A 7,721-nucleotide genomic window follows, 5' to 3' on the forward strand; every position below is an offset into this window, starting at 1 on the left:
CTGTACAAATTCTTCCCTGACCCCTCTCAACAAGGAAATCGAGCAAGCTCCTGGAGTATGTTTGTCTACCGGCTAAGAACATTTATAAAGCAATAAATTACATTAAATTACATTTTCAGAGTAAGAGAGGCTAAAAACATAATAGGAGAGACATGGCAAACACTGGTGTTAACTGTGTGTGCGTGAATGTGCCTGGGCCCAGATAGAGGCAGGGGTTGGGGTAGAGAGGGGGTAGGAAAAGGATACGGACCCGGGTTAGGGTGAGGGGAAGGGGGACTGGGCCCAGGTCCAGGCCTAAGCCGGATGTGGACTGATGTGTGTACGTGTGTGTGTGTGTTAACTAAATACTACGACATCCACAGCTGACACGGGGGTATCTATCGGACTCAGAGTGGTGTGCGGGTGACAGTGGGGCATCCACTGGACCTGGTTAGAAGGTAGGAGGAAGAGAGAGAGGCACTAGGGGAGACAGAAAACGGTTAGAAGCACGCTGAGCCTTTGAAGCAACACAGATATCAGAACAGAACAAGCCTGTTTCAGGGCAACCAGCTTCTGTACACAACTTGATATACATAGAGTGCATAGCAGGATATACACCAATGTATACAGAGGATTCACAGGTAGGTTTGAGGCTGCCTTTCTGTGTCTCAAGGTCCTGGCTAGTGATTGTAGGCTAGGCCAAAAAGGTACGTCTTGAGATCTTGCTTGAAGACCGTTGTTTCGACCCTTCTTAGGCACTCCGGCAGGGAGTTCCAGAAGTTGGGGGCATAGAAACTAAAAGCTGCCTCTCCGTGTTTCTTGGTCCTGGCTTTTGGGACTGTTACGAGTTCAGTACCTGAGGATCTGAGTGGTCTGTTGGGCATGTACCTGACAAGCATGTCTGAAATGTTTTCTGGTGCGTGACTGTGGAGAGATTTATAGACTAGTATTAGTCTTTTAAAGTCTATTCTAGAGTTGACAGTTAACCAGTGTAGTGATTTTAAGGCTGGTGTGATGTGTGCCCTTCGTCTAGTCTTAGTGAGGACTCGTACTGATCAGAGCACTATGTTGGTGTGCTTCGTAAACATGAGTCAATTGCTCTTGAATTATCTGTATGCCGAGATGAATCCAGTGATGTCCACCTCTTGAAATTTGGTCGAATTTACTGACCGCTAGATCAGTGAAACCCGGGGCTGCCAAGTCTCAGACACACGCATTGCAGCCTATTCTCACGTTCACTCGCCACGCTTCACAATTCTCACTCGGAGAAATGACCAACCTCAAAATAGCCTAGGCTACTACCAATTCAATGGCTATGGGATCCTTTATTTTATTATTACTTGAACGAACTCTAATCTCGCCTCTCGGTCGTCCTTCGCGCTCAAAGAACGCTCCCCAAATCTACCTATCGGGGAGGAGAGAGGGAGAGGGAGCCGTCCCGGCGGGGGGAGAGGGGGGTTGGTGCTTGTGACTACACTTAGTGAACGCTTTGCTTAGCAACCACTCGCAGCAACCTCGCCTTTTTATTAATTACACCCGTGTTTACCTAATGTAGATATCCTATTTCAAAAATGCACTCATCAGTCCGACTCCAACACTTCCACACCCCTATCAAAACCACTAGAGGGCGCCTCGCCACGTTACATCTCCCATTGCTTTTATGATGTCATAGTAGACGTTGCTGACGCAGACACTTAAACAGTCAGTGATCCATTCCACCTCATCAGAGTAGCTAGTGACTTCTGGATCTGACACACTGACTTAGAGAAAACAAGTAAGTCCATAATGGGGATAAACTTTATAGTAAGAATTTTCTACAATTATTCTGTATTCATTCTTTGACAAAAACACCCCCAATTGAAGACAGAATAGAGTACATATTGCTCTCTGAGCTTTGTTTAACCAAGTTGTCATATAAATGATGTGTTGATACTGGTTGATTAGAGGACTAGCAGTGATGGCTCTGGGTAATATGAGTTCCTGGGTGAACCTCCTCTTCATCAGTGATCTGGTGAATAACCACTTGCTTTATAGGACTTCAGTCAGACTGGGGCAGATTAATATAATAATAATAATAATACTTGATTCTTTTGGTTTCTGTTTGGTAAAGTGTTATCCAGCTAGGCCTACTGTGCTGTGTTGGAAAGTCCTGTATATCTAAATATAGGCCTAATGTGCTGCTAGGTATAGGTCTATTGTGCTGTATTGTAAAGTACTTGTATACAGTAGCTACAGTAGGTATATGACTACTGTTGTATGTTGTAAAGTGCTGTACAGCTAGGTATAGACCTACTGTCCTGTGTTGTAAAGAGCTGTATAGCTACAGTATGCTCGCTGTGATATGAAGTGGTATCAATCAATCAATCAAAGCTGTATTTGTATAGCGCATTTCATACCCAGAGGCAACACAATGCGCTTTACAGAGAACAAGGGAGGTGGGGACACATCCCATCCCTACATATTCCAGAGGGAAGCAAAAAGTAAGCTGTACAAATTCTTCCCTGATCCCTCTCAACAAGGAAATCGAGCAAGCTCCTGGAGTATGTTTGTCTACCGGCTAAGAACATTTATAAAGCAATAAATTACATGAAATTACATTTTCAGAGTAAGAGAGGCTAAAAACATAATAGGAGAGACATGGCAAACACTGGTGTATGTCTGTGTGTGCGTGAATGTGCCTGGGCCCAGATAGAGGCAGGGGTTGGGGTAGAGAGGGGGTAGGAAAAGGATACGGACCCGGGTTAGGGTGAGGGGAAGGGGGACTGGGCCCAGGTCCAGGCCTAAGCCGGATGTGGACTGATGTGTGTACGTGTGTGTGTGTGTTAACTAAATACTACGACATCCACAGCTGACACGGGGGTATCTATCGGACTCAGAGTGGTGTGCGGGTGTCAGTGGGGCATCCACTGGACCTGGTTAGAAGGTAGGAGGAAGAGAGAGAGGCACTAGGGGAGACAGAAAACGGTTAGAAGCACGCTGAGCCTTTGAAGCAACACAGATATCAGAACAGAACAAGCCTGTTTCAGGGCAACCAGCTTCTGTACACAACTTGATATACATAGCAGGATATACACCAATGTATACAGAGGATTCACAGGTAGGTTTGAGGCTGCCTTTCTGTGTCTCAAGGTCCTGGCTAGTGATTGTAGGCTAGGCCAAAAAGGTACGTCTTGAGATCTTGCTTGAAGACCTCCGTTGTTTCGACCCTTCTTAGGCACTCCGGCAGGGAGTTCCAGAAGTTGGGGGCATAGAAACTAAAAGCTGCCTCTCCGTGTTTCTTGGTCCTGGCTTTTGGGACTGTTACGAGTTCAGTACCTGAGGATCTGAGTGGTCTGTTGGGCATGTACCTGACAAGCATGTCTGAAATGTTTTCTGGTGCGTGACTGTGGAGAGATTTATAGACTAGTATTAGTATTTTAAAGTCTATTCTAGAGTTGACAGTTAACCAGTGTAGTGATTTTAAGGCTGGTGTGATGTGTGCCCTTCGTCTAGTCTTAGTGAGGACTCGTACTGATCAGAGCACTATGTTGGTGTGCTTCGTAAACATGAGTCAATTGCTCTTGAATTATCTGTATGCCGAGATGAATCCAGTGATGTCCACCTCTTGAAATTTGGTCGAATTTACTGACCGCTAGATCAGTGAAACCCGGGGCTGCCAAGTCTCAGACACACGCATTGCAGCCTATTCTCACGTTCACTCGCCACGCTTCACAATTCTCACTCGGAGAAATGACCAACCTCAAAATAGCCTAGGCTACTACCAATTCAATGGCTATGGGACCCTTTTTTTTATTATTACTTGAACGAACTCTAATCTCGCCTCTCGGTCGTCCTTCGCGCTCAAAGAACGCTACCCAAATCTACCTATCGGGGAGGAGAGAGGGAGAGGGAGCCGTCCCGGCGGGGGGAGAGGGGGGTTGGTGCTTGTGACTACACTTAGTCAACGCTTTGCTTAGCAACCACTCGCAGCAACCTCGCCTTTTTATTAATTACACCCGTGTTTACCTAATGTAGATATCCTATTTCAAAAATGCACTCATCAGTCCGACTCCAACACTTCCACACCCCTATCAAAACCACTAGAGGGCGCCTCGCCACGTTACATCTCCCATTGCTTTTATGATGTCATAGGCCGTGTCCGAATTGCATACTACTTGCTATATAGTAGGCGAGATGCAGCATGCTGCATCAAAACTGTGCATACTGTATTTCGCCTACTATATAGTAGGTACTATATAGTAGGCGAAATCGGCGAAAAAATGGGCGTAAATGTAGCATAGTCCAGAGCATACTGTTCCGGAAGTCGATAGGTGAAACGTCACTGGACTGTGAGAAAAATAAAAAAAGATGGCGAACGAAGAGATCTCCGGGACCGCAGCGGGAGTTTTCAAATGTAAGTATTGACTTAATTTGTCGATGGAAAAATTATTTTTCCGGACATATATCTTAGTTATAACGACACAGAGCTACAAATGCAGTTTTGTGTATATAGGTGGGGTAGAAATGACATTTCGAAAAAGAACGTCATGATAGCTAGCTGCTTGCATTGATCTCTGTGGTGGATGTTATGTTAGCTAGCTAGCCCAGCCAACGTTAATAGGCGGCTAACGTTACAGGTGTTCAGACGGCTCTTGCTCAAAACGTATTAATGTCATAGCTTAAATGTTATTATAGCTAGAATCAAGACAAACAGAGTAACATTTCCATGTAATATGACCATGATTGCTTAAGAAATGTATAAGAAATGTCGAAATTGTGATGAGTTGTTAAATGGCTGACCTAAGCCACCGAGCCTAACGTTACTTGAAGTTGTTTAAACAATTGTCTGTTCATTCCGTGATTTAAACGAGTTCAACTGTTCATATATCATATATTAATATATTAGTATTCATTGTCCCATAATACTTCTGGATGTATTACAGGGACCAACGACCACACCAGGGATGATGATCCTCTGGAGGACGGCTGCATGGGTGGCCCCCATCGCCTCTCCCAAGACCCCGTACCACTTCCACGAAGCGGCTGTGGCCTCCCCTCCCTCTGTGCTGACCCCAGTTCTGGGGCTCTTTAGGTCCTATGAGGTTAGATAACAGTTTTCTAGTGTCATACAAACTGTGAGTCCCTATCAATATATTTGCTATCATGTAGCCTGTAGATCAAAATCACCTTGTACATGACTACAAGGTTCTCTGTGTGCTTTATCCAGGCTGTCTCCGTCGTCCCCTGCAGCCCAGCTTCTAAGATGTAGGTCCTACATAAATCAATATTCAAAGTAAACAGACCGCTGGATTGCTTCTGAACAACAATGCATACGTTAGTTAACTTACTCCAAGCCTTTCAGCGTGGTGTTTCTCTTCCCCGTAAACAGGGAAGAGTTGGCCGTCCTCCAGAGGGAGGACCGGCTGATGTTGAACGGGGGAGAGAGAAGGCAGAGATGAAGGCTGAGTGGAGGGAGGAAAGGGGGTTGTTTAAGGAGAGGGAGGACCGGCTGATGTTGCTTCTAGAAGCCTCAGTCAAAAAAAACTGTTTTATCTTGTTCCATTATTGTTTTTGTTATTTTTTATTAAATGTATTTTCTTGAATTAAATTGGTGTTTGTGTGTCATTCCTTGTAATGTATTCCCAGTCAAAGAACAAATGTCACTATACCTAAAACCAGTCATTAGAGTAAAAGAACATTCCTAATGGACATTGTAGTTTGCAATTAGGCATAAAAGACGGAACACACATGTTGGTTCACAATGCTTCATTGGAATTATTCAGAGACGGTTATGAAAGCATCACTGTTTAATGTGTCTGACTAACGACTACTTGATAAGGGAGTTACATGTCCAAAGCGCTCTGCGTGTTGTGTTAAGACCTTCCAAGTTACTGTACATGACCTGTACACATAAAGACAATGTGTCTGATGTGTAGATATTACACTTTGTTGAAATGTTAATACATCAAGAAGTAACCTTTACATGTATAATGGAAGAAACACAACCATAAACATTTCTTGGATATTTTTATTACACAATGGTCTTCAAATATACTTTTGACTTGTTTATATTTGGTCAGATCATTAGCTTTCCTTGCAAAAGGTACTGACAGAAGAACGCTGATCTGTTGTCTCCCCCTAAAATACTTAAACTGATTACTATGTACAGTGTTACACATAAATTTAAATACAAATACATTTAAACAAATGCCTCAAGGCTGCCTATAACCAACTGATCGGTGTTTAAAGCCTCAAGGCTGTCTATAAGGAACAAGGCAAAGCACACTCATGAACTGATAGACTGACTACTTATGGCAGGATGGGGGTAGTCGTGCTCACCAAGAGCTGCGATCCAGGCAGCTTGTGCTGGTGCTGATGCTGCCGCTGCGAGACACTTTCTGAGGCCATCTCCAGGGTTGGGATGATCTGCAGCAGCAGGACCATGGCCACCATCAAGGTCTTCAACCTTTAAATGGTTAAATGCAATTAGGGCTACTGTAAGTCGCTTAGCAGACACACAAAAGTGTCTGCTAAATAAATGACTAAGGTAATGCTGGACAAAAGTGTCTGCTAAATGACTGATGTAATGTTACCTCCAAAGACTAGCACCTGTGTGTGAATGACAAGACCATTGTAAAGGGTGAGTACTGAGAAAAGCTCTAAATGCAATGAATTATTATTGTTATTGCTATTATTAGCACCTCCATGGTCTTGCCCCATCCTCCTGACCATCACCAAGGTTCCTCTGTGTCGATTTTGACAATCTGAAGTCCCTCCTTGTGTCCGCGCCGTCAAAATAGGTCCTCAGCAGGGACGTGGAGGTTGACTTGGTGAGGACCTCTGTCTTCCATGTGAGCCTACAGGGGGAATATTATTAGGGCAAACTTTAACTCATTTGTGCGTATGGCATATACTTGTCTTTACAATATGATAATAGATAGATGTCATTATCTGTAGAGCTAAAATGTAACATTACAAAGCAGGCGTGTAGTGATGAGTAAACCCAGGTAAACTCAGTTTACCCACCTCTTTAAAATGAGTTGAGTTTTATTGTTTCGCTTACCTGCCTCTCAGAATCTATTTAATATAATATCCCTGGTACAAATGTAACAGTATAGCTAGCCCCAAGCCAGCACATGCGGGGCTATCAACTAACCTAGGTAACTAGCGTAGCTAGCAAGCTAACGTTCAATATTTACCTCAACTACAAGCATGTCGAGAAGATCTCATGACGGCTCTTCTCCTTGCAGCGTTAACACGTCTTCTCCTGGCGGCAGCAGCAGCCGCACATCCCATGACAGGAAAAGGCTACATTTTTGTGGATAATACACAAAATGATCACAGAAAACACCGGATAATTGTACCACAGCTTCGCGGGAGTAAACAGTATCGTATCCCGTCACTTCCGCTGGATGACTCGAGTAGCATGCTGTATTTTCTCGCATACTACACGCGTTTTGTGGAACAGTAGGTACTATATAGTATGCAGTATGCATACTATATAGTGCCTACTATATAGCATGTAGCAGGTAGTATGCAATTCGGACACGGCCATAGTAGACGTTGCTGACGCAGACACTTAAACAGTCAGTGATCCATTCCACCTCATCAGAGTAGCTAGTGACTTCTGGATCTGACACACTGACTTAGAGAAAACAAGTAAGTCCATAATGGGGATAAACTTTAGAGTAAGAATTTTCTACAATTATTCTGTATTAATTCTTTGACAAAAACACCCCCAATTGAAGACAGAATAGAGTACA

General features: G+C 43.9%; 1 long non-coding RNA gene across 1 annotated transcript; it reads right to left on the reverse strand.

Moving 5' to 3' along the window:
• Positions 1-6,083: 6,083 nt before the first annotated feature.
• On the reverse strand, positions 6,084-7,321 carry LOC311316686. The gene is made up of 3 exons (XR_014630727.1): positions 7,158-7,321; positions 6,660-6,815; positions 6,084-6,424 (listed from the first exon to the last, which is right to left on the reverse strand). It is a non-coding gene; the product is annotated as an uncharacterized lncRNA (long non-coding RNA).
• Positions 7,322-7,721: the final 400 nt, after the last annotated feature.

This window comes from Borostomias antarcticus (genome assembly GCF_949987555.1).
Source record: "Borostomias antarcticus genome assembly, chromosome: 13".
Classification (NCBI taxonomy): Eukaryota; Metazoa; Chordata; class Actinopteri; order Stomiiformes; family Stomiidae; genus Borostomias; species Borostomias antarcticus.